At 46.8% G+C, this 27,599-nt stretch overlaps 1 protein-coding gene across 1 annotated transcript in view; it reads left to right on the plus strand.

Annotated features, from left to right (window-relative positions):
* Positions 1-27,599, plus strand: part of LOC142464706 (chemerin-like receptor 1) — a 117,793-nt gene that overhangs the window by 232 nt on the left and 89,962 nt on the right. The gene's annotated exons all lie outside the window — the stretch shown is intronic.

A 27,599-nucleotide genomic window follows, 5' to 3' on the forward strand; every position in this document is an offset into this window, starting at 1 on the left:
CTTTTTGCATTACAGTTCCTCAGTACCGATTGGTTTATTTTAGTTTTATATTTGGGAATATTTAACCGTGCGAAGTTTTAATTCTCCCCCAAAGTGTTTATTTCCTATATACGCGCTTCCTTACTAGAGATGGGTGATTTTTGGGGCGGGGTTGGACCCGCAGCGGATCGGCCGGTCCGCGGATTTCAGCGGATCAATGTCAAAAAGGGCGATTTGTTTTGCGTTTGATTATTTTTGTTACCTATACAATTCAGCAATTCTTAAGTATCCGCCAACGGATCGCTGAATCCGCGGATTGGATTCTACAAATCCGTCCTCAGGTTGTATCCAATGGCGGATTTTACACCCCGAAACAGATTTTGGGGGGTATCAACAGCGAAGATCCGGGAAACGGATTTTGGGCGGATTCGCCCGTCTCTATTCCTTACAGGAAAACAAGGATTCATAGAAGCCTTTTAAAGATTTCCATAATGTTTTCACCTTTTCTAAGTAGGATCCATTGGTCGTCTTTTAACTCTTTGACCGCCGGAGTGTTCACATGATCGCGGCGCCGCTGATTCCGGAAGTGGAAGACGGATCGTCCTTCTCTTCCCGCACGATCGCAGTGAGCGCAGAATGACATCACACCCTAGAAACCGAGCAGCAAGCCTACGTTAGGGGGGGGGGGGGCAACTCCAGTCCCCAAGGGCCACCAAACAGGTCAGGTTTTCAGGATATCCCTGCTTCAGCACAGGTGGGACAGTCATTATGGCTGAGCCACCTGTGCTGAAGCAGGGATACCCTTAACACCTGACCTGTTGGTGGCCCTTGAGGACTGGAGTTGACCCCCCCTGCACTGCCTCATGGGGTCCCTATAGTGGCAGATCTCGTGGTGTGGTGGCTACACCGTGGAGCAGACAAAGTATTAACGATGCTAAGAAGGTGGGAAGGGTACCACGCCTGTGACCTTGCGCCACGGACCTTCACTGATTTTATGTCTCCATTTATAAAACCCTTTATTTTTGCAAAGCGCGGGTGTTTCACCCAATTCCCTGCTGCTGCAGCTCACATTCTTCTGCTCCCAATATAGCATTTTATTCTCACTCGCATTTTTTGATTGAAAGTTGGAATATGTCTTTTTTCTTCTGGGCCTGACATTAAGAACAATTTAATTCCTTTCTTCTGTTCGCTGAGTACAAAATAATTTCACCTCTCAAGATCACTTTCGCCGTTTGCCGGAGTAGGCTGTATTCAGACTTCACATTTTGTATTTTATTAAGAGAGTAATTTTTCCAATTTGCCTGTAAAAAGAAACCCTTTCACCTGCTTGGAGTTGGCTAGATATATGGGGGATTTACAAGATCGGATGTCTCCTCGGTGAGTTCTTGGTTCTATTGTAAGCTAAAAGTAATTGGAGCACATCACAAATGATTATAGTCTCAATCTTCACCTCAACAATTCTGTCACAAAGTGAGGACTGTAAGAGACACTAATCTATCCTCAAACATGCTGCAGGGGCCTGGGACAGGCAAGAATACTCCAAACAGGACATACCTGAAAATGAGAGGTGCCTCTCATTAGGGCTGCCAGGTGTCCAGTAGTGAACCGGATGGTCCAGTATTTGGACACTGTCCATTAAAAAAGTAGTAATAATATTGGACATGTACGTGTATACCGGTATTACCTCTCTGGGCGTGTATGTGTATACCGGTATTACCTCTCTGGGCGTGTATGTGTATACCGGTATTACCTCTCTGGGCGTGTATGTGTATACCGGTATTACCTCTCTGGGCGTGTATGTGTATACCGGTATTACCTCTCTGGGTGTGTATGTGTATACCGGTATTACCTCTCTGTGCGTGTATGTGTATACCGGTATTACCTCTCTGGGCGTGTATGTGTATACCGGTATTACCTCTCTGGGCGTGTACGTGTATACCGGTATTACCTCTCTGGGCGTGTATGTGTATACCGGTATTACCTCTCTGGGCGTTTATGTGTATACCGGTATTACCTCTCTGGGCCTGTATGTGTATACCGGTATTACCTCGCTGGGCGTGTATGTGTGTACCGGTATTACCTCTCTGGGCGTGTATGTGTATACCGGTATTACCTCTCTGGGCGTGTATGTGTATACCGGTATTACCTCTCTGGGCGTGTATGTGTATACCGGTATTACCTCTCTGGGCGTGTATGTGTATACCAGTATTACCTCTCTGGGCGTGTATGTGTATACCGGTATTACCTCTCTGGGCCTGTATGTGTATACCGGTATTACCTCTCTGGGCGTGTATGTGTATACCGGTATTACCTCTCTGGGCGTGTATGTGTATACAGGTATTACCTCTCTGGGCGTGTATGGGCATACCGGTATTACCTCTCTGGGCGTGTATGTGTATACCGGTATTACCTCTCTGGGCGTGTATGTGTATACCGGTATTACCTCTCTGGGCATGTATGTGTATAGCGGTATTACCTCTCTGGGCGTGTATGTATATACCGGTATTACCTCTCTGGGCGTGTATGTGTATACCGGTATTACCTCCCTGGGCGTGTATGTGTATACAGGTATTACCTCTCTGGGCGTGTATGTGTATACCGGTATTACCTCTCTGGGCGTGTATGTGTATACCGGTATTACCTCTCTGGGCGTGTATGTGTATACCGGTATTACCTCTCTGGGCGTGTACGTGTATACCGGTATTACCTCTCTGGGCGTGTACGTGTATACCGGTATTACCTCTCTGGGCGTGTATGTGTATACCGGTATTACCTCGCTGGGCGTGTATGTGTGTACCGGTATTACCTCTCTGGGCGTGTATGTGTGTACCGGTATTACCTCTCTGGGCGTGTATGTGTATACCGGTATTACCTCTCTGGGCGTGTATGTGTATACCGGTATTACCTCTCTGGGCGTGTATGTGTATACCGGTATTACCTCTCTGGGCGTGTATGTGTATACCGGTATTACCTCTCTGGGCCTGTATGTGTATACCGGTATTACCTCTCTGGGCGTGTATGTGTATACCGGTATTACCTCTCTGGGCGTGTATGTGTATACAGGTATTACCTCTCTGGGCGTGTATGGGCATACCGGTATTACCTCTCTGGGCGTGTATGTGTATACCGGTATTACCTCTCTGGGCGTGTATGTGTATACCGGTATTAACTCTCTGGGCATGTATGTGTATAGCGGTATTACCTCTCTGGGCGTGTATGTATATACCGGTATTACCTCTCTGGGCGTGTATGTGTATACCGGTATTACCTCCCTGGGCGTGTATGTGTATACAGGTATTACCTCTCTGGGCGTGTATGTGTTTACCGGTATTACCTCTCTGGGCGTGTATGTGTATACCGGTATTACCTCTCTGGGCGTGTATGTGTATACCGGTATTACCTCTCTGGGCATGTACGTGTATACCGGTATTACCTCTCTGGGCGTGTACGTGTATACCGGTATTACCTCTCTGGGCGTGTATGTGTATACCGGTATTACCTCTCTGGGCGTGTATGTGTATACCGGTATTACCTCTCTGGGCGTGTATGTGTATACCGGTATTACCTCTCTGGGCGTGTATGTGTATACCGGTATTACCTCTCTGGGCGTGTATGTGTATACCGGTATTACCTCTCTGGGCGTGTACGTGTATACCGGTATTACCTCTCTGGGCGTGTATGTGTATACCGGTATTACCTCTCTGGGCGTGTATGTGTATACCGGTATTACCTCTCTGGGCGTGTATGTGTATACCGGTATTACCTCTCTGGGCGTGTATGTGTATACCGGTATTACCTCTCTGGGCGTGTATGTGTATACCGGTATTACCTCTCTGGGCCTGTATGTGTATACCGGTATTACCTCTCTGGGCGTGTATGTGTATACCGGTATTACCTCTCTGGGCGTGTATGTGTATACAGGTATTACCTCTCTGGGCGTGTATGGGCATACCGGTATTACCTCTCTGGGCGTGTATGTGTATACCGGTATTACCTCTCTGGGCGTGTATGTGTATACCGGTATTACCTCTCTGGGCATGTATGTGTATAGCGGTATTACCTCTCTGGGCGTGTATGTATATACCGGTATTACCTCTCTGGGCGTGTATGTGTATACCGGTATTACCTCTCTGGGCGTGTATGTGTATACAGGTATTACCTCTCTGGGCGTGTATGTGTATACCGGTATTACCTCTCTGGGCGTGTATGTGTATACCGGTATTACCTCTCTGGGCGTGTATGTGTATACCGGTATTACCTCTCTGGGCGTGTATGTGTATACCGGTATTACCTCTCTGGGCGTGTACGTGTATACCGGTATTACCTCTCTGGGCGTGTATGTGTATACCGGTATTACCTCTCTGGGCGTGTATGTGTATACCGGTATTACCTCTCTGGGCGTGTATGTGTATACCGGTATTACCTCTCTGGGCGTGTATGTGTATACCGGTATTACCTCTCTGGGCGTGTATGTGTATACCGGTATTACCTCTCTGGGCGTGTACGTGTATACCGGTATTACCTCTCTGGGAGTGTTTGTGTACAACGGTATTACCTCTCTGGGCGTGTATGTGTATACCGGTATTACCTTTCCGGGCGTGTATGTGTATACCGCTATTACCTCTCTGGGCGTGTATGTGTGTACCGGTATTACCTCTCTGGGTGTGTATGTGTATACCGGTATTACCTCTCTGGGCGTGTATGTGTATACCGGTATTACCTCTCTGGGCGTGTATGTGTATAGCGGTATTACCTCTCTGTGCGTGTATGTGTATATCGGTATTACCTCTCTGGGCGTGTATGTGTATACCGGTATTACCTCTCTGGGCGTGTATGTGTATGCCGGTATTACCTCTCTGGGCGTGTATGATTATACCGGTATTACCTCTCTGGGCGTGTGTGTATATACCGGTATTACCTCTCTGGGCGTGTATGTGTATACCGGTATTACCTCTCTGGGCGTGTATATGTACACCGGTATTACCTCTCTGGGCGTGTATGTGTATACCGTTATTACCTCTCTGGGCGTGTATGTGTATACCGGTATTACCTCTCTGGGCGTGTATGTGTATACCGGTATTACCTCTCTGGGCGTGTATGTGTATACCGGTATTACCTCTCTGGGCGTGTATGTGTATACCGGTATTACCTCTCTGGGCGTGTACGTGTATACCGGTATTACCTCTCTGGGCGTGTACGTGTATACCGGTATTACCTCTCTGGGCGTGTATGTGTATACCGGTATTACCTCTCTGGGTGTGTATGTGTATACCGGTATTACCTCTCTGGGCGTGTATGTGTATACCGGTATTACCTCTCTGGGCGTGTATGTGTATACCGGTATTACCTCTCTGGGCGTGTATGTGTATACCGGTATTACCTCTCTGGGCGTGTATGTGTATACCGGTATTACCTCTCTGGGCGTGTATGTGTATACCGGTATTACCTCTCTGGGCGTGTATGTGTATACAGGTATTACCTCTCTGGGCGTGTATGGGCATACCGGTATTACCTCTCTGGGCGTGTATGTGTATACCGGTATTACCTCTCTGGGCGTGTATGTGTATACCGGTATTACCTCTCTGGGCATGTATGTGTATAGCGGTATTACCTCTCTGGGCGTGTATGTATATACCAGTATTACCTCTCTGGGCGTGTATGTGTATACCGGTATTACCTCTCTGGGCGTGTATGTGTATACAGGTATTACCTCTCTGGGCGTGTATGTGTATACCGGTATTACCTCTCTGGGCGTGTATGTGTATACCGGTATTACCTCTCTGGGCGTGTATGTGTATACCGGTATTACCTCTCTGGGCGTGTATGTGTATACCGGTATTACCTCTCTGGGCGTGTATGTGTATACCGGTATTACCTCTCTGGGCGTGTACGTGTATACCGGTATTACCTCTCTGGGCATGTATGTGTATACCGGTATTACCTCTCTGGGCGTGTATGTGTATACCGGTATTACCTCTCTGGGCGTGTACGTGTATACCGGTATTACCTCTCTGGGCGTGTATGTGTATACCGGTATTACCTCTCTGGGCGTGTATGTGTATACCGGTATTACCTCTCTGGGCCTGTATGTGTATACCGGTATTACCTCTCTGGGCGTGTATGTGTATACCGGTATTACCTCTCTGGGCGTGTATGTGTATACAGGTATTACCTCTCTGGGCGTGTATGGGCATACCGGTATTACCTCTCTGGGCGTGTATGTGTATACCTGTATTACCTCTCTGGGCGTGTATGTGTATACCGGTATTACCTCTCTGGGCATGTATGTGTATAGCGGTATTACCTCTCTGGGCGTGTATGTATATACCGGTATTACCTCTCTGGGCGTGTATGTGTATACCGGTATTACCTCTCTGGGCGTGTATGTGTATACAGGTATTACCTCTCTGGGCGTGTATGTGTATACCGGTATTACCTCTCTGGGCGTGTATGTGTATACCGGTATTACCTCTCTGGGCGTGCATGTGTATACCGGTATTACCTCTCTGGGCGTGTATGTGTATACCGGTATTACCTCTCTGGGCGTGTACGTGTATACCGGTATTACCTCTCTGGGCGTGTATGTGTATACCGGTATTACCTCTCTGGGCGTGTATGTGTATACCGGTATTACCTCTCTGGGCGTGTATGTGTATACCGGTATTACCTCTCTGGGCGTGTATGTGTATACCGGTATTACCTCTCTGGGCGTGTATGTGTATACCGGTATTACCTCTCTGGGCGTGTACGTGTATACCGGTATTACCTCTCTGGGAGTGTTTGTGTACAACGGTATTACCTCTCTGGGCGTGTATGTGTATACCGGTATTACCTTTCCGGGCGTGTATGTGTATACCGCTATTACCTCTCTGGGCGTGTATGTGTGTACCGGTATTACCTCTCTGGGTGTGTATGTGTATACCGGTATTACCTCTCTGGGCGTGTATGTGTATACCGGTATTACCTCTCTGGGCGTGTATGTGTATAGCGGTATTACCTCTCTGTGCGTGTATGTGTATATCGGTATTACCTCTCTGGGCGTGTATGTGTATACCGGTATTACCTCTCTGGGCGTGTATGTGTATGCCGGTATTACCTCTCTGGGCGTGTATGATTATACCGGTATTACCTCTCTGGGCGTGTGTGTATATACCGGTATTACCTCTCTGGGCGTGTATGTGTATACCGGTATTACCTCTCTGGGCGTGTATATGTACACCGGTATTACCTCTCTGGGCGTGTATGTGTATACCGTTATTACCTCTCTGGGCGTGTATGTGTATACCGGTATTACCTCTCTGGGCGTGTATGTGTATACCGGTATTACCTCTCTGGGCGTGTATGTGTATACCGGTATTACCTCTCTGGGCGTGTATGTGTATACCGGTATTACCTCTCTGGGCGTGTATGTGTATACCGGTATTACCTCTCTGGGCGTGTACGTGTATACCGGTATTACCTCTCTGGGCGTGTATGTGTATACCGGTATTACCTCTCTGGGCGTGTATGTGTATACCGGTATTACCTCTCTGGGCGTGTATGTGTATACCGGTATTACCTCTCTGGGCGTGTATGTGTATACCGGTATTACCTCTCTGGGCGTGTATGTGTATACCGGTATTACCTCTCTGGGCGTGTATGTGTATACCGGTATTACCTCTCTGGGCGTGTATGTGTATACCGGTATTACCTCTCTGGGCGTGTATGTGTATACAGGTATTACCTCTCTGGGTGTGTATGTGTATACCGGTATTACCTCTCTGGGCGTGTATGTGTATACCGGTATTACCTCTCTGGGCGTGTATGTGTATAGCGGTATTACCTCTCTGTGCGTGTATGTGTATAGCGGTATTACCTCTCTGGGCGTGTATGTATATACCAGTATTACCTCTCTGGGCGTGTATGTGTATACCGGTATTACCTCTCTGGGCGTGTATGTGTATACAGGTATTACCTCTCTGGGCGTGTATGTGTATACCGGTATTACCTCTCTGGGCGTGTATGTGTATACCGGTATTACCTCTCTGGGCGTGTATGTGTATACCGGTATTACCTCTCTGGGCGTGTATGTGTATACCGTTATTACCTCTCTGGGCGTGTATGTGTATACCGGTATTACCTCTCTGGGCGTGTATGTGTATACCGGTATTACCTCTCTGGGCGTGTATGTGTATACCGGTATTACCTCTCTGGGCGTGTATGTGTATACCGGTATTACCTCTCTGGGCGTGTACGTGTATACCGGTATTACCTCTCTGGGCGTGTATGTGTATACCGGTATTACCTCTCTGGGCGTGTACGTGTATACCGGTATTACCTCTCTGGGCGTGTATGTGTATACCGGTATTACCTCTCTGGGCGTGTACGTGTATACTGGTATTACCTCTCTGGGCGTGTATGTGTATACCGGTATTACCTCTCTGGGAGTGTTTGTGTACAACGGTATTACCTCTCTGGGCGTGTATGTGTATACCGGTATTACCTTTCCGGGCGTGTATGTGTATACCGCTATTACCTCTCTGGTCGTGTATGTGTGTACCGGTATTACCTCTCTGGGTGTGTATGTGTATACCGGTATTACCTCTCTGGGCGTGTATGTGTATACCGGTATTACCTCTCTGGGCGTGTATGTGTATAGCGGTATTACCTCTCTGTGCGTGTATGTGTATATCGGTATTACCTCTCTGGGCGTGTATGTGTATACCGGTATTACCTCTCTGGGCGTGTATGTGTATGCCGGTATTACCTCTCTGGGCGTGTATGATTATACCGGTATTACCTCTCTGGGCGTGTGTGTATATACCGGTATTACCTCTCTGGGCGTGTATGTGTATACCGGTATTACCTCTCTCGGCGTGTATATGTATACCGGTATTACCTCTCTGGGCGTGTATGTGTATACCGTTATTACCTCTCTGGGCGTGTATGTGTATACCGGTATTACTTCTCTGGGCGTGTATGTGTATACCGGTATTACCTCTCTGGGCGTGTATGTGTATACCGGTATTACCTCTCTGGGCGTGTATGTGTATACCGGTATTACCTCTCTGGGCGTGTATGTGTATACCGGTATTACCTCTCTGGGCGTGTATGTGTATACCGGTATTACCTCTCTGGGCGTGTATGTGTATACCGGTATTACCTCTCTGGGCGTGTATGTGTATACCGGTATTACCTCTCTGGGCGTGTATGTGTCTACCGGTATTACCTCTCTGGATATAGTGACCTGACCGGTTTGGGGGGACGTGGGATTTCCCTGAGCAGGGAGAAAGTGTGACTGGTGCTAGGGCACTGGGCAGCTTCTTCCATCCTGATTGGCTGCTGCTGTATAATACAGTCAATCAGCCAATCAGCAAGCGCGTTGAGTAGCTCCACGTGACCTCAACGCATTTCGCAACAACGTGCTTCGTCAGGAGAGTGGTTCCTCCTCTGTGGATGGCGCTGTCCAGACTTTAACACACCAGCAAAAGGTTCCAGTGTGCACTTTTTGGTCAGTACTGCCCCCCCTCTCAGCCTATTTAATTGTGCAGCAGGGGCATCTTTTCTGTATTAGGTGTTTTGACCTTAGCCTCGCCTATTTAGACGGGGTATCTGCTGTGATTGCAGATATTATTTTTATCCTTATAATATGTTGTTCAGTTCAGTGGTGTTGGAACCCCTGTTCCTGTCTGTTTTTGGTCTGTGTGCAGACCTATTCCGTTATTAAATTATTTTGGCACCTTAGCAGTTATCTGTTCCTACATTTGATTATGTACTAATTCTTGGTGCGCTTGGTGTGTGTTTTTTTCTTGTTGTTTGGGGTCTCCTAAGATCCTTCTAGTACGATTGGGAGGGTCTCCCGCACACCCTGCTGCAAAAGAATTGCCTCATTATTGGAGAAGATTTATGACAGCTCGAGCGCGGAACTTTCACCTACATATATATATATACTAGCTGAGAGACCCGGCGTTGCCCGGGGATGTAATTGCGTGAAATGATCTGATGTAGTTGTTGTCCAAAAATTGTTTGTAAGCTAACAGCAGTACAATGTACATGTAGGGGGGGGGGGGGGGCGACAAACAGCAGTACAATGTACATGTAGGGGGGGGGGCGACAAACAGCAGTACAATGTACATGTAGGGGGGGGGGGGCGACAAACAGCAGTACAATGTACATGTAGGGGGGGGGGCGACAAACAGCAGTACAATGTACATGTAAGGGGGGGGGGGACAAACAGCAGTACAATGTACATGTAAGGGGGAGGGAGGGGGACAAACAGCAGTACAATGTACATGTAAGGGGGAGGGACAAACAGCAGTACAATGTACATGTAGGGGGGGGGACAAACAGCAGTACAATGTACATGTAAGGGAGGGGGGACAAACAGCAATACAATGTACATGTAAGGGGGAGGGGGGGACAAACAGCAGTACTATGTACATGTAGGGGGGGGCGACTAACAGCAGTACAATGTACATGTAAGGGGGGGGGGACAAACAGCAGTACAATGTACATGTAAGGGGGAGGGAGGGGGACAAACAGCAGTACAATGTACATGTAGGGGGGGACAAACAGCAGTACAATGTACATGTAAGGGAGGGGGGACAAACAGCAGTACAATGTACATGTAAGGGGGAGGGGGGGACAAACAGCAGTACAATGTACAAGTAAAGGGGAGGGGGGGACAAACAGCAGTACAATGTACATGTAAGGGGGAGGGGGGGACGACAAACAGCAGTACAATGTACATGTAAGGGGGAGGGGGGGACAAACAGCAGTACAATGTACATGTAGGAGGGAGGGGGGTACAAACAGCAGTACAATGTACATGTAGGGGGGAGGGGGGGACACAAACAGTAGTACAATGTACATGTAAGGGGGAGGGGACGACGACAAACAGCAGTACAATGTACATGTAGGGGGGAGGGGGGGACAAACAGCAGAACAATGTACATGTAGGGGGAGGGGGGGACAACCAGCAGTACAATGTACATGTAGGGGGGAGGGAGGGGACAAACAGCAGTACAATGTACATGTAGGGGGAGGGGGGGGACAAATAGCAGTACAATGTACATGTAGGGGGGAGGGGGGGACAAACAGCAGTACAATGTACATGTAGGGGGGAGGGGGGGACAAATAACAGTACAATGTACATGTAGGGGGGAGGGGGGGACAAACAGCAGTACAATGTACATGTAGGGGGGGGGACAAACAGCAGTACAATGTACATGTAAGGGGGAGGGGGGGACGACAAACAGCAGTACAATGTACATGTAGGGGGGAGGGGGGGGGACAAAAAGCAGTACAATGTACATGTAGGGGGGAGGGGGGGACAAACAGCAGTACAATGTACATGTAGGGGGGAGGGGGGGGGACAAACAGCAGTACAATGTACATGTAGGGGGGAGGGGGGGACAAACAGCAGTACAATGTACATGTAGGGGGGGTGGTGGGGGGGGAGAAGAGGGGAGTGGTGGGGGGGGAGAAGAGGGGGGGTGGTGGGGGGGAGAAGAGGGGGGGTGGTGGGGGGGGAGAAGAGGGGAGGTGGTTGGGGGGGGAGAAGAGGGGGAGGTAGGGGGGGGAGAAGAGGGGGTGGGGGGGGGGGGAAGAAGAGGGGGGGTGGTGGGGGGGGGAAGAAGAGGGGGGTGGTGGGGGGGAAGAAGAGGGGGATGGGGGGAATAAGAAGAGGGGGTGGTGGGGGGGGGAAGAAGAGGGGGTGGGGGGGGGAAGAAGAGGGGGGTGGTGGTGGGGGAAGAAGAGGGGGGTGGTGGGGGGGGAAGAAGAGGGGGGTGGTGGGGGGGGAAGAAGAGGGGGGGTGGTGGGGGGGGGGAAGAAGAGGGGGGGTGGTGGGGGGGGGGAAGAAGAGGGGGTGGTGGAGGGGGAAGAAGAGGGGGGTGGGGGGGGGAAGAAGAGGGCGGGGTGGGGGGAAGAAGAGGGGGTGGTGGGGGGGGAAGAAGAGGGGGTGGTGGGGGGGGAAGAAGAGGGGGGGTGGTGGGGGGGGGAAGAAGAGGGGGGGTGGTGGGGGGGGGAAGAAGAGGGGGTGGTGGAGGGGGAAGAAGAGGGGGTGGGGGGGGGAAGAAGAGGGCGGGGTGGGGGGAAGAAGAGGGGGTGGTAGGGGGGGAAGAAGAGGGGGGTGGGGGGGGAAGAAGAGGGAGGTGGTGGGGGGGAAGAAGAGGGGGGGTGGGGGGGAAGAAGAGGGGGGTGGTGGGGGGGGAATAAGAGGGGGTGGTGGGGGGGGGAAGAAGAGGGGGGTGGTGGGGGGGAAGAAGAGGGGGGTGGTGGGGGGAGAAGAAGAGGGGGGTGGTGGGGGGGAAGAAGAGGGGGGTGGGGGTGGGGGGAAGAAGAGGGGGTGGTGGGGGGGAAGAAGAGGGGGGTGGGGGGGGAAGAAGAGGGGGGTGGTGGGGGGGAAGAAGAGGGGGTGGTGGGGGGGAAGAAGAGGGGGGTGGGGGGGAAGAAGAGGGAGGTGGTGGGGGGGAAGAAGAGGGGGGGGTGGGGGGGAAGAAGAGGGGGGTGGTGGGGGGGAAGAAGAGGGGGGTGGTGGGGGGGGAAGAAGAGGGTGGTGGTGGGGGGGAAGAAGAGGGGGGTGGTGGGGGGCGAAGAAGAGGGGGGGGGTGGGGGGGGGAAGAAGAGGGGGTGGTGGGGGGGAAGAAGAGGGGGGTGGTGGGGGGGAAGAAGAGGGGGGTGGTGGGGGGGAAGAAGAGGGGGGGGGTGGGGGGGGAAGAAGAGGGGGGGTGGGGGGGGGAAGAAGAGGGGGGGGGGGGTGGGGGGGGGAGAAGAGGGGGGAGAAGAGGGGTGGGGGTTGAGCATGTTGAGCATGTTGTGATTTGTGCATTAAGCTGATGGCGTGAGGGCAGGAGTGGTGACAGGGGGAGTGTGCTTTTTGTGATGTTCCACGGCGACCGGAGTGTGAAAGGGGGTTGGTGGTGTGAGAGACCTGTGTGTCGTGTCCCGCGGCGGCCTGTGTGTCGTGGCCGCTCCCCCGCTGTGTCCCGCGGCTGCTCCCCAGCTGTGTCCCATGCGGCCGCTCCCCCGCTGTGTCCCGCGGCGGCCTGTGTGTTGTGGCCGCTCCCCCGCTGTGTCCCGCGGCGGCTCCCCCGCTGTGTCCCGTGCGGCCGCTCCCCCGCTGACTGCAGCGGCCAGGGTGTGAGCTTGGAGGCAATGCGGGAAGGAGGGGCAGAGGCGCTGGGAGGAGAGGCACAGGGGAGGCGGCGGTTTAGTAACTTACCTGGGCGGGAGGTGGTGTGTGTGTGTGTGTGTGTGTGTGTGTCCTTTAGCCCGTCACTCCGCCTCAGGCCAATGAGAGGTGTGCGGGGGCGGGGCGGCCCAAGGGAGCCATCTCATTGGCCTGAGGCGGAGTGACAGGGCAAAGGTCCAATGCGATTTCCTCTAGGGACACAGGGAGACACATACACACAGACAGACAGGCAACGACACATAGGACACTTTGAGAAATATATAGTAGATATATATATATGAAAAAAGAAAAGTAAAGAAACAGGCGCACACCTAGTGCATTAAAGTATAACAAATAGTTTATAGAACAATAAAAACAGTCAAATGCCCAATACATTGCTCCAATACATTTTCTGATTTCATCCTCCCATTTTACTTTTGTCCATTGTCTTGGTATTTTAATCTCTCTTGAAATCCAGTCGAGCACCATCTTTCTCTGAAGGTCATTCCTTCTTGTGATATGTCCAGCCCACCACCATTTTAATTCTCCCCCTAGGGAGGATGTCACAGACATTTGTTTGGTTTCATTCTTTTTCCTGTCTCTATCACCTTAGGCCTTGATTATACCAGATGCCGCCGAGCGGTAGCGCGATTCGGTGACATCACCCTCACGCTGCTGCCGAGCGGCACCTTGGAGGCAGGCGAGAAGACAAGGAGGCATGGCGGAGGCGTGGCCGTGAGTGGTTCGCCCTCATTGGCTGAACCGCTCACGTGACGCGACCGCCCCCGGCCAAAAACAAAATCCTCTGTCTCTTCTCACGTCGTCCGCCCTGCAGCTCCAGGCGGCGCGCACGCAGCTCCAGGCGGCGCGCACGCAGCTCCAGGCGGCGCACACGCAGCTCCAGGCGGCGCACACGCAGCTCCAGGCGGCGCACACGCAGCTCCAGGCGGCGCACACGCAGCTCCAGGTATATTTACTTGGATTGGATTTACGGGTTTTGTTTTTTAGCCGCGCAGTGTCGCGCCACGTTACACCACCGGCGTTTTTCTGTATAATCCCGGCCTTACAGGACTTTAGAACCCTGTTCACAAAGGCAGAATTAAAAGGAAGAGCAAGCGATGCAAACATGAAACCCTGGGGGGGTCACTTTGTCTCCTTGGGCCTATGGCACTAAACAAATTAGAGTGCAAGCTCTTTGGTCAGGGACTCATCAGTGCTAAATAAGAGAACATCTTATGATTATATTGGACACAGATTTGTAACCCAGAGATTCTGGTAATAAAAAGGGACATAGAATGAGATGAGAATTAAAGCTGCAGTTCAGTCAATATCCTGCATGTGTGGTTTTTTTTAATAAATCAGTTCTGTAGTAAGAAAAAATACTTTTAGCATTTTCTGTTTAAAAAACAACAACTTTGAAAGACCAATTTTCTTGTATTCTATTTTAACAGCCATTTGCTAAGGCGCTGCCCCTTCATGTCCTGTCACAAGCCCTGGCACACCCCTTTGTCAGCCCTGCCCTCCCTCTAGCACATGTCAGTGCAGGAGTGCTCATGAATATTAATGAGCTTCCACTGAGTGACAGAAGCAGAAGAAAAACATATGCCAGCTCTAATGATGTCACCAAATTTCGCCGATCAATACATGGAGAACGAATTGACCGGCAGCTATGCAGTTCTTTAGGTAAGTAGAGATTGCACACATAAAACTATTGAAGTAAAAAAATAAAAAATAAAAAAGACTGAACTGCAGCTTTAATGAATTTAATGTTATGTATCCACTTTTAATACAGTGTGGATGGCCTCAGCATGTATCAACTTCCCAACTACTCCATTGAATTCTCTTCAAATCACAAGTTGAGGCAGAACTAGTGCAGAAAATGCCTCTGTTTGCATCTCATTCACTGCAAACGGGATTGCGTTGTTATACACAGACGCCAATGCGTTCACCTTACCTTATTCATTTGGTAGGACAGTGTCTATTCTAAACACAGTGGAGCTAGGTTCGGTTTCATAGGGAAAATATATACAAGGAAAAGCGTTCCAAACACTGTTTATCGATGTGTTGCACGTTGTGGTACCTTCTAGGAACCATCACGGCACTCGTTCACAGATAAAAATACAGGGCCCAGAGCTTCCCAAACCGCGCAGGTTTCTGCAGTGTGCACTGCGCGCTATCGAAAGCTCTGTCCAGATTGGGTTCATTTCAAACAGGCGCTCACTGAGGTTTAAAGGGCATCACGTTCACAACCTAATGTGCAACAAATCAATATTTTTTAGGACCAATATTTCTCAACAGCTACGAGAACTGTGCAATGAAACACCCCTTACACACTCACAATTCTGAATCCTGATACTTGCTCACTCTATGTTTGTATTTGTGGCAATTGAATGACATTGAACTACTTGTTCTTGTGTATTTATGTTGTTACATAGTTGGGCGAGTAGATCAAGTCTGAAAAAAAAATAGATTCCTTAATGATGGCAAATACACTGGTCAAAAGAAGAGTTTTAAAGTTGCAAACGTTATGAACAGAAATATCTATGGAGAATCTGCAATATATCTGGGGTTTACAGAACCACAGACCCCAGTGGGATATAAGGTGTCTTACAGCACTTCAAGGTGCCTTATGGCAGAAGAATGCTAAGGAATGGCCCCCATGTGTTACTGCACAGGAATGGCCCCCATGTGTTACTGCGCAGGAATGGCCCCTATGTGTTACTGCGCAGGAATGGCCCCCGTCCCAACCCTCTTTAATAGCGCGTCTGAGATCAGATACATTGTAAGGAACCCCAACCCTCTCTAATAGCGCGTCTGAGATCAGAAGCATTGTAAGGACCCCAACCCTCTCTAATAGCGCGTCTGAGATCAGATGCATTGTAAGGAACCCCAACCCTCTCTAATAGCGCATCTGAGATCGGATGCATTGTAAGGAACCCCAACCCTCTCTAATAGCGCGTCTGAGATCAGATGCATTGTATGGAACCCCAACCCTCTCTAATAGCGCGTCTGAGATCGGATGCATTGTAAGGAACCCCAACCCTCTCTAATAGCGCGTCTGAGATCGGATGCATTGTAAGGAACCCCAACCCTCTCTAATAGCGCGTCTGAGATCGGATGCATTGTAAATTCTTCTGTGTTAGGCACAATTTTTAAATGACTTGAAAGTTCCAAGGAACCTTTTAGAAAGGAAAGGTATACAGGGATTTACCAAATAGGTAAACACGGAAGGATGTTGATCCAGGGAGTAATCTGATTGCCAATATTTTGAGTCAGGAAGGAATGTCTTTTTTCCCTTATGAGATATCATTAGATGATGTGTCACAGGGATTATATGTTTTCCTTCGTCTGGATCAATATACTGGAAGTACGGAAATAGGATAACGTATCTGTCGTCTAAATTTAGCACAGGTTGAACTTGATGGACGCACGTCTTTTTTCAATCTCATGTACTATGTAACTAATGTATGTAACTATGTAACTACTGTATGTAACTATGTAACTACTGTATGTAACTATGTAACTACTGTATGTAACCCTGGTTGAAAAACTCTGATATAGTAGTTGTGTTAACTATTTTGTTAATAGTAAAGAATTCTACTCCTTGTAAAAAAAGCACGGAAGGCCCGTCTATCTGGGGTTCATTATGGATCAATGACCTGCAGCAGGGATGCGCAAAGTATCCCCCCCGTCTCCTCTCCCCTCCCGGCTCGTGCCCCGTCCCCTCCGGCGTCAAATGACGTCGTGGGGTCATGTGACGTCACATTGCCATGACAGCGTGATGTCATGTGACCCCGCGGCGTCATTTGACGCCGGGTTGCCATGGAGATGTGTTGTTGGAAGGCCAGGCACATATAGTTACATAGGCCTCACGTGATCCCCTGCATTTATTTTAAATGCCTTTGGGGAAGCGCGGGCCCCTGTAACAGCCGCCACCCCCCAAAAAAAATCTCACCCCCCACTTTGCGCACCCCTGACGTACAGTATCGTTAAATGAAATCACAAGGATACTTCAGTGTGTTGTAATCTAAAAAGAAGATAAAAGAGGATGTGATTATCCAAAAAAAAAGTGTAAGCGCTTCAAATGTATCCAACGAGATGACTGCAGAGATTGCTGGGAGTCACGTCTTGTGCCGGTGTCTGAAAAAGGATCTGAAACTTCTGTATGTAGTAACATGAACCTTTAGAATGCGGAACCTTTATAGAAGGCTGACTGGAGACTAACCTCAACATTTCTGCAGGAAAGTTGTAAACATTACAGTTAACTTATGGCTTCTTGTACAGTATTCATATATTATTTTCTACTTGAAACCCCTCAAATGGATATTGCTACTGAGTCTAACATGAATACCCGAGGCAGGAACATAACCAAGGAAAGCTTTTCATTTGAATACATAATGTAAGAATGGCATCTGCTTTTCTTTGTGACCAGGAATCGGTGCAAAAATAATAAAATGAGGAGATGAAAAAACTGCACTAATTTTATCTTCGAAAAGTAAAATTCAGATAAAACGTTCCTTATTAGGGCTTAGTGTGAGTGAGCAGATATAACTGGTGTAGCAATATCAGCAGTGCATGTCGGGCCTGTCACACCTGCTGTTTCTGTCCTCCTAGGACCAGAATAAAAGGAACCAGAGTCAGTGACTTTGGGGTCTAAATTGGGTGATTGATCCTGGGAGCAAACCCCTGTGCTCATTTCTGTGTGTTTTCCGTAGCTTCAGGAAGGGCATCCCTCCACATTCCTGCAGGAGATCCTAAACTGGGAGAGAGTCCCTCTTAAAATCCATGTTGTGTGGGATAGAACAACATGGCTGATAATATCAGGTGAAGCTTTGATTCAGTAGAGGGGCAGAGTCTATAACAGTGAGATGAGACATGCAAGGGATTCTGGGAGAGGAAATAACAGCCTAAAACAGCGGTACATCTTATATCTAAAGTAGTTTGTAAGACCGTTGATTTTGAGACCTGTATGGGAGAAATACACGATGGTGCTTTAGTCCTTGTAATTGTTAACTCTTTCACTGGATGTTTTTAGATCTGTCGATTTTATATTTCACATGAAACAAGGATAATTTGTAGAAAAAAAATATAAACCAAGTTTCAATATAAGCAGGTAAACAAAACATGTAACTGCTTATTATAGTGGCAAAACATGTGAAATCGTACAGTGTTTTTTTTTTTCTTTAAATAAATCAGTTCTGTAGTATTGCAAACTGTAACAATAGATAATGTTACTTGAGTAATATCAGGATACATTGTAGTTGCTGAGATACACTGAAAGAAGGATTGATTGAAACAGAAAGGCAGACATTATGTTAGGCACACAATCAGGATTATTACACATTTATAACAGGAGCACCGAACAATCGCCAGCTCAGGTAATAATGTAGAATGATAAATTGTCACACGCTTTATATATACAAATAATAAAATAAAGTGGGAGGGGGGTGGGGGGGTAGTATTGTTGATTTAAGCAATAATGGGCACAGCCCAATGTCAGGATTCTGATAGAAAGGGAAGTTCTTTGACCTACTAATGTATGCCGTGCTTTCCTGTTACAGCAAAGTAAGAAACCCTCCAGCTATAAATGCTTATTCCATTGTTATTGACAGTCTGTGTACCCGCTGTGGCTTTGTCTACAAACGTGATATTAATAAGTGAAGTGGTAATTTAATTTATAATTAGAACAAACAGCAGTGATATAAGAACAAGCTCCTCAACTTCTAAGTGTTGTAGTCGGAGAAGAATAACTGCCGACCACCTCCTGGTAACGTGGAGAACACAATACGGAAACGTGTTCCTCCGCAGCACCCGGGCACAACAACCCGTACTGCGGCATGACAACTAGCCGCTAACAATAGGGTACAGACGGCGTAACCCTGGAACCTGCTATGGCTGGAGGCATTGCACCATGAGGAGAACATGAGGATCACCAGAAGCCTGTCCTGTTTCCCCTTACCATTGCGGACGCTCATCTCTCCTGAACTCTCACAGGTATTCAGCACCTGTAGCTTTAGCAAGATCTTCAAGCGGGGGGGGGGGGGGGGGCATAGCAGTGCTACATATATATTATATATATATATATATATATATATATATATATATATATATATATCTTCAAGAAATAACCCTGTTCTATAACTACACAGTAAGGATGTTGCAGAAAATCATCACTTGTAAGCAGAAAGACAGTCAAAAGAGCAGTAAAAAGGGGAAAAACTGGAGAAAGGGAAGAAAAGGAGACGACATACACGTTTCATCCAAGATACAGTATAAGGGGTCCCAGCATCACAGATCCCAAGCGAGGGGACAACGGGAAATAGAAGGACGACATGCGGCACAACCAAACACAGTTACAATGGTAATATACAGCCGTCTAGAACAAATGGTAACAAGGAAAACAGTTATTGCAATTGAAAAAAACATTGATCCAGCAGCCCTGTAGCTATCAGTGCGGAGGTCTCCTGACCGGGGGGGGGGGGGGGGTGGGTCTCCTGACCAGGGGACTGGCCTCCTCCTCCCTGGCCTGACCCCACACCATCCTCCCCTAACCTGGGGAGGGGCTACGTAATGCCAATTTAAGGCCCTGCTGGCGGGGAGTGCAGCCTGTTCACTGTCCAACAGCTATTTCCCACCCACCCCCTTACAGAAGAGTAATGCAGGGCAATTATACTACCAATTAGCAGCGACCTGACAGCAGTGTCACCTGTCATGCTTACACGTTTATATTGTGTGTTATCGATGTCTCTCTGTTCTGTTACATTGTGTGTTATTGATGTCTCTCTGTTCTGTTACATTGTGTGTTATCGATGTCTCTCTGTTGTGTTACATTGTGTGTTATTGATGTCTCTCTGTTCTGTTACATTGTATGTTATCGGTGTCTCTCTGTTCTGTTACAGTGTGTGTTATTGATGTCTCTCTGTTCTGTTACATTGTGTGTTATTGATGTCTCTCTGTTCTGTTACATTGTATGTTATCGATGTCTCTCTGTTCTGTTACAGTGTGTGTTATTGATGTCTCTCTGTTCTGTTACATTGTGTGTTATCGATGTCTCTCTGTTCTGTTACATTGTATGTTATCGATGTCTCGCTGTTCTGTTACATTGTGTGTTATTGATGTCTCTCTGTTCTGTTACATTGTGTGTTATTGATTCTCTCTGTTCTGTTACATTGTGTGTTATTGATGTCTCTCTGTTCTGTTACATTGTGTGTTATCGATGTCTCTCTATTCTGTTACATTGTGTGTTATCGATGTCTCTCTGTTCTGATACATTGTGTGTTATCGATGTCTATCTGTTCTGTTACATTGTGTGTTATCGATGTCTCTCTGTTCTGTTACATTGTGTGTTATCGATGTCTCTCTATTCTGTTACATTGTGTGTTATCGATGTCTCTCTGTTCGGTTACATTGTGTGTTATCGATGTCTCTCTGTTCTGTTACAGTGTGTGTTATCGATGTCTCTCTGTTCTGTTACATTGTGTGTTATTGATGTCTCTCTGTTCTGTTACATTGTGTGTTATCGATGTCTCTCGGTTCTGTTACATTGTGTGTTATCGATGTCTCTCTGTTCTGTTACATTGTGTGTTATCGATGTCTCTCTGTTCGGTTACATTGTGTGTTATCGATGTCTCTCTGTTCTGTTACATTGTGTGTTATCGATGTCTCTCTGTTCTGTTACATTGTGTGTTATCGATGTCTCTCTGTTCTGTTACATTGTGTGTTATTGATGTCTCTCTGTTCTGTTACATTGTGTGTTATCGATGTCTCTCTGTTCTGTTACAGTGTGAATGTTGATACTTTGATGAAAATGGAAGGAACGAAGTTCCGAGCAGGAGGGGTCGATGACCATTTTGCCTTTGTCGCGGCGCCTCTTGTTCTTGCCAGACTGGGAGCTGGACTGTTTGAACCCGGAGGCAGGGTCATTTAGACATGAATTCGAGACCCCACTTGCGACAATGACCGGGTCACAGGGGCCCTGCCATTAAGGGGACACAAGGTCAGCGGTTCAAGGGCCGGCTGTCCGTCCCCTCCCCCTCCTGTCAAATGATCACTCTGGCAGGGAGTGGCCTTTACCCCATTATTATTTACCCCATTATTTTTGTAAATAAATAGCTGCAGCCTTTTATACCGCCAGTTCCGGCTCCTGTCGTTATTTGTACGTTCTCACGTGGGTTCGGGGCGGCGGGGGGTGAGAAGGGAACCTCCTTGTAGCCTCCCTAGTCATGTATTTTTCCCCTAACAGTGAATCACTGACTGTATCTCCCCTCTGAACATTAGTGCAAGGGACACAATTTACAGACACACACACAGTTCCTGCACGCTCCAAACCCAAACCCACCACACCATATTTATTTGTGTCGAAAGCAGCGATACTGGGATGGTGACTAGAGACGGACGAATCCGCCAAAATCCGTTTCCTGAGTTTTTCGCTGATGTTACCCCATTTCCCGGATTTGGGCGGCTTCAATCCGCGTGGATCCACCAACTGCCGCCATTGGATACAACCCGTGGACGGATTTGTAGAATCCAATCTGCGGATTCAGCAACCCGTTCTTAAGAATCCGCCCACGGGCGTCGGAATCCGCGGAACGTATTGGTAATAATAATACAACATCCGCAAAACGCGTGTCACCCTTTTTCAGATTGATCCGCTGAAATCTGGGACCAAAGGAATCGTCCGACCCGCTGTGATCCAAATCCGCCCCAAAACTGCGTCTCCAATTGTGACCCCGTACACTTATCTGTTTTTCTTCTCATAAGCGAGAACAATTGAAATAGGGGAAAGAACCGTGTCGTGGAGTTTACAAAAAACACAATATAATTTAAAAAAAAAATTCTTATTGTGTTTTTCATTTACGATAACTGTAAGGTAGGGACGAGAGGACTGGGTATGTACCCAAGTGTGCCTTTTTGGGTGTGAAAACGGCACACGGAAATCTCATATTTAATTGCACTTGTACATACTATTCTGAAATGTTTCAATCTTGCGCCATCAGCGTAAAAACATTTTTTTTTCGAAATGAACTGCGTTAGGCGTACAGATATTTTTTTTTTTTAAGTAGAAAGTGTCAAATTAATCTGCCAAATTGACCCAGGCATAAACACTATAAAGTCGGTCTATATATTACATATTGTAGGTTAACAACATGTATCCCTTTCACAGAATGGCTATTATAAATATTACACTAATCATTAATATTTACTAATACTAGTTATACATTTAAAAAAAAATCTCAGTTCTGTTTTAATTTATATTGTATCGATCAAGTGTTCAAAATGATGCAATGCGTCAAGGTTTATTTCAAACAAAAACTATGCGTCCTATGTATGTATGAAGTCATGTAACAACCTTCATAGATACGACACACATTTTATGAAGGTATGTGTTACTTTTTAGCAGTAACATTTGGAAACACAAGAAAAATACCTCACTATTGTAGAAGTTACTGGGAGTCATTAGAAACCCACATTCGCAGCCTAATCTGAGGCTTGTCGTATATTGTTCTGCTTGTTTAACATACGTACATCTCTTTGGAGTGAGGGGAGGAAGGATTTAAAATGAGAACAGGCATAAATATACCTTTGGGGGTTATTTACTAATGTCTCCCGGCTGCAAAACTGGAGAGAAATCCGTACAAAATAATAGCACCAGGATTCCGCAATCCCCTGATGGATTTTACTAATCAAATTGGCGGATTCGGATTCTTAAAATCCGTCAGGAGATTGATGACCCCCAGATGAAGTCTTTGGATGAAACATGTTGGGCTTTTTGACTCTCTGAGGCCACTACATTAACCCTATACTATCCGGATTGGCTGGGGAGGCTGTGACGTGTTGAAACGGACGGAGGACTCTGAGCGCGGGTGAGAGGCGCTGAAGGAGGAGACCGCAGTTTGCATGTCTCTACATGCCCAGCAGCTGATTTGGGAGCAGTCATTTCGGGAGAAGGGTTGAAGTGCGCCCGAAGTCACTTCTTGCTTATACACCAGCGGGGAGAGTGTGAGTTTCTTTCCTCCTCCCCCCCCTACCCCTGTGTTGTTTGTCATCCTGAGTAAATATTAATACACTATACCCTCTGCATTTGTGTGCTTTTCTTCATATGAGTTAACCACGAGTCCGCGCACCTGAGGAGTGCCGCACATGGAGTAACTGTATTGTGTGTTTTCAGTGCTATACATCACTGGGTTTATGTGCACATTGCACTGTTTATATTTGGTCACTTTGCGCTACGAGCACTTTTTGGTTCAGGACTATGTAATCCGCCAATGGATTGTCAGTGTTTAAAAAAAAAGGGGGGCAAAACGCCATTTTTGAGATTGATCCGCGGAACAGGTCGATCCGCGGCAGACCCAAATCTGCAGAAAAGATTCTGCCATCTCTAATGTGCAGAACACTTCCAATTAAAATAAGTAAAAGCGGCGGCTAAAATAGCGCCCACTCCGAATGCGTCGTTGTCTAAATGGAGAGTGAATTTTGAGATCAATAAAAGGATAACACACTTATATTGCAGTTCAGGTGACATCATGTTTTTAAATTCAATGAGTAACGTGTGTTGCTATGAACAGCAACATTGTAGCAAATGTTTTAGCAATGTTTATACTGGAATACCTAATGTGGGATCGGAATTCTGCTCTTAGTCCCTTTCCAAAATGTAACCTTAAACTGTGGGAATTGGACAGAACATGGAAACATTTTGATGAAGAGTCCAATCCACATTAGCTTCATAAGCCAAATCCCACAGACATTAATCTGTGACCACGCTCCAACTCGTAACGTTCCTTTACTGAGGTATTTACTAAACCCATTCAAATGAATAACCTATAAAGTGCATTCTATCTCAGCATTTAATAAATATAGCCCCTCAGGACAAATTTCTTATGATTTTGCACAAATATTACAAGAATGTTCTTCATGAGATGAGAAAGTAAAATGAGGAGTAATGCAAAATGTGTGGTACTTTCTATCTGACCAACATAACAATTCCTTACAACCAGCGAATGACGTGTTCATGGAGCTGTGCTTTAAGTGGGACCACATACTCAAGAGATGGTGGTCATGTTCTAACCCTCAATGGCTATATCTTCAATATCTCTCTAATTAACATGTAACCAATTACCAACTGCTCATTATCACTAACAGGATCCCCTATAGGATTAACATGGCCAAAGACTGGGCATTACATGGGCACTCGTTAGTTAAGCAGGGAGAGACCTCAGATCTTCAGTGAAGGTTGGCATGGCCCTATCTATCCCTTGCTAGCTGGGCCCATCCATCTCCTGTTAGCAGCCAAGATGACTAAGGCAATTTCACCATGTAAAAAAATCAGCCTAATAAAAGGGACCATTGTGGTCCTGAGAGCTTGCACTCAATTTAACCACAAGTTAGCTATTAAAGGTATTACTTCTACCTTACTTTTCATTGTATATGTATTGCCTTGAACATCTGTTGAGTTTATACTAACCTGGGTTAGTTCTGTTCTGTCTCCTTGGAATCTTGGACACATAAATTCTGCAATGTACAGTACGCAACCATATAAAAATAAAATCATTATACAATAACATTAGAAATCATGGCGTGCGCCCACACATATCCAATTCCTTGTGAAGCGTACAGTATGAACTCCTTCCTCTTGTACGCACGCACTAAAATACAGTAATAAGGAAGCTGCAATAAGATATAGAATGGCCTCTCGTGTCGAGATTTTGGGCCAGGTCCAGAAAGTCCAGTAGATCAGAGCTTATAACGGGACGTTACCTAAATCGGACTGAGGTTAACACATATCCACACCGCTAATTACAATATATAATAACGGCCCTTCTTAATCGCATTCGCATAGACGCAACGCCAGGTTATTGTAGCAAACATTGCATTAGCTCCCAATAATATAACGTTAAGTATGTCTTAGCCTTACTACCAGACCCCGAAAAGGGCTTTATTTTCTCCCTCCGTCCATCCTCCCAAAAAAGCCCCTTTCAGGGTGTGAACGCCAAGTTTAGGTATGACCTAACTAACGTAGCGTTAAGTCTCCCGCGTTAACCTTCCTGCACCTTTGTAGGTAGGTGCTCTTAGGGGGAATCCCTCTTTTGCATATAATTATTACTAACTAATATACTAATTATATGCCACTAATTACTAACTAAACGTTATAGTTAATACAATGCTATTCACGGGAGAAGACAAAACTTAATGTTACTTTATTGGCCTTTCAAGACACACGTTAAGGTATAACGTGGCCGTAACTTAGGACAGGCGTGGCCACCAACAGGTCAGGTTTTAAGATATCACTGCTTCAGCACAGGTGGCTCCATCGGGGGCTCAGTCATTATGACGGCACCCCCTGTGCTGAAGCAGGGATATCCTGAACACATGGCGGTGGCCTTTGAGGACAGGAGATGGCCGCCCCTGGCTTAGCCTAATGCCACGTTAAGTCATTTAACGGAGATTTGTGGATCTGCCCAAACCATGTGGCCCTGTTCTATGCCGTGGCATAAAGTAGCATCGCTTAGCTAAGTAGGGGTTAGCCTTTTAACCGCAATAGTGCCGATTGGGGCACTATTATACAGAAACTACCTTTGGCTTCAATTGGAATCTCGTGTGATAGCCTGATCAGCACTATCGCAGCTGAGTGAACAACCCCCCACCGAATAACCAATTGATGAGTTAATTGCACTTTTATTGTAAGACGGTAAGATGGGGGCTCAGCGTTCCCACGGGAAGTTCTTATATACAGTATATACAGTATGTACAGTATGTACAGTACAGTATATACAGTATGAACACTGCAGGCAGAGCGTAATGCAGTCCTGGAATAACATCTATTTCAAATCTATAGTTGGAGGTCTGTCTGGTCAGGGGTAGGCGTTGGAAACCGAAAGAGGCCACTGGAATTTATTAACGAGGTTATGTGTAATCTATAGTTTGTTTAGATAAGAAAATACTTCTCATTCCAGGTTCTAATTATATTGTAATTAGCACACGGGTATATGCAGTGAAAGTGAGAGTTTCCATGGATATTTCCTGTGCTCCTGAAACTTGCAATCAGGGAATGCCTGCACGGAAAAGTGTGTCACTTAGCTCCCTCTCTAAAGGTTATTCATTAAACTGTGATAGCGCCGATCAGGGCCATATCGCATGAAAACGCCTATTAACTGAAGTTTACGGGTGATAGTGCCCTGAATGGCACTTCTTTTTATATACTTTATAGATTTATATATGCTTTTTTTATTCACAATCTTATAGTAACACTACTTTAAAAAAATTTTTAGAAAATGATGACATTTATTTTCATTTTACGTTATGTTCCAGCACAATATAATATAAACCTTTTTTTTTACACACACTCATGCACGCACACACGCACGCACGCACGCACACATGCACGCACACACACACATGCACACCTCAGTATTACAGTAGGTGATACCTTTTTTTATTTGAACTAACAATTGATTTTATAAGACAACCTTTCGACAGTTCTCCTCTCCTCCTCAGGTCAGCGATACTGATTTACAGAGATTCCGTGAGGTTAACACAGATGTATGTGTGTACAGTATTTATGTATGTATGTATGTATATGTATATATAATTATTATTCTGTCTTATAAAGGCCCCTATTTTCCAGCTCTTAGAATACACCAGTGATTCTGTTTCATATCCGCCTGCATTATTATAAAGTCATGGTGTCAGGCTGCAAACGGAACATATTGTGTATACAATGGAATACAATTTGTTCTGACACCTTGGGACGTCGTGATGCACTTTTACATCTCCCAGTGGTGTGGGAGGAAAAACATCTTGAGACATGGAACTGGCAGCCCTCTCCAAATCGGAAATGCAAACACAAGGCGTTCTGGGGATAAGTGTAACCAGAGCGCATTGCAACAGCTGGATGCAAACTGTGTGCAGTGTTCAGCTCTCAGCTGGATGCAAACTGTGTGCAGTGTTCAGCTCTCAGCTGGGCGCACATGCTATAAATCAATTTGCTGTCTTGCATGATGGAGACGCCGCTGATAATATAAGAGCTATAGATGCTTTTTCTGACATGGAGGGATCCAGAGGAACAATTCTGAGAGACCTTCAGTAATATAAAGGAAGGCAAACATGGGAAGTGTTAACTCCACCTGGGCTTGGTGTGGCTTTAGACTGCAGGATGGTGAGCAGCCTTAAGGTTACGGTACCATCCTACACACTTAATAACATAGGATGTATCGAAGGCGCAAAGCTGTTGTTATTTTGTCGCAACTCGCGCTGAAATATACCTGAACCATTTTTTGGGTTTGTCTGAGACTAGGCGAGTATTTTATGGAGAAAGTGGGAGGAGTTAGGGCGGAGTTACACTTACATATTGGCGCATGACAATACATTAGGAGCTGTGCGGCGTGCGTACAGTACTGCCGGCCTAGGCGCAGAACGTTTGCGCATGTGACACTTTTTTCAACAGTAGAAACACCCCTAGTAAATATGTCAC

Source organism: Ascaphus truei, chromosome 13 (assembly GCF_040206685.1).
Source record: "Ascaphus truei isolate aAscTru1 chromosome 13, aAscTru1.hap1, whole genome shotgun sequence".
Lineage (NCBI taxonomy): Eukaryota > Metazoa > Chordata > Amphibia > Anura > Ascaphidae > Ascaphus > Ascaphus truei.